We start from the raw sequence: 1,118 nt of genomic DNA, 5'->3' as shown, positions 1-1,118 counted from the left end.
TATCTTTTTTTTAAAAGATAACTGCAGCAGGACAGATCCTTGAATGCCCTTGGCCAATCAGTCTGTTCCCCTTTTTGCTTGCAATTCTTGGACAGAATGTATTGAGCATGCAACCTGAAACAAGAAGAAATTTTCCAGAACAGCTCAGGTTTTGTCCTTACCCCTACCCAAATAGGATATTCTGCAACACTTGAACTCAGCAAACCAAGTCGCCCTCAGTATATAAAACTCAGAGTGGGGTTCTTTTGAGGCTCTCAGTTGTGCTGTGAAGTGGGGCACTTGCAGATGAGACTCCATCCACTCTGTGCAACTTGCCTGAGCCTGGGGAGGACCAGCTCACCATGGAGCCCAGGTTTCTGTTAATTCTTGCTGCCTATCTGTGAGTAATAAAGTTGCTTTGCCTGACTTGTACCAGTGTTCTGTCACACCAGAATAGAACTAAGAATGTAAGTGGTAGAGGTACAACTGCTGTGGCAGCTGGATCTTCATTGAGCTATTGCCAGAATCAAGAATCCTTGCAGAACTCTGGCAGCTGTGTTTTGCAAAGCCTCCTGCAAGACTTAGAAAACTTAGCAGAAATTGATGAGGTGTTTAGATTCCTCCCCGGGATTGGTAACCTGTGCACAATGTTCTTCCGAGATTGACATCAGCACATGATATTTCTGCTTAACAATGACACTACACATCGAACTGGAGGCCTAAGTCAGTTTATGTAGAAAGGCATGAAAGCAGAATTGTGGCCATACATTGATATTAGTAAAGCAAATAGTCATTGTCGCAATAATAATTGCAATTTAATAATGTCTCATAAAGAAACAACGAAGTACTTAATGAAAGCTAAGGAGGATGCATACAAGCAAACGAAATTTTGATAGGTTTTGTTTTTAAGATATGTGTAAAAATATTTCAATTTTTAGTATGTCCTTTTACAGACTGAGTAAAGAAATTGAAGACAGGAGAATTGGCTAAATTCCACAAAAAAGATGAAAGACATACTAAAATAATGAGACTCTAGTCACATATTGCTCAGGATCATCATTAAGACATGAATATCAATTTGTCAAAGACTTCCTGTGCCTTAAGCAGAAGGTGCATACCTTTGAGGCATATGTGAATCT

The sequence above is a fragment of the Propithecus coquereli genome, unplaced genomic scaffold, assembly GCF_000956105.1.
Source record: "Propithecus coquereli isolate 6110/MARCELLA unplaced genomic scaffold, Pcoq_1.0 Scaffold183, whole genome shotgun sequence".
NCBI lineage: Eukaryota > Metazoa > Chordata > Mammalia > Primates > Indriidae > Propithecus > Propithecus coquereli.
This window is presented reverse-complemented; position numbering follows the sequence as displayed.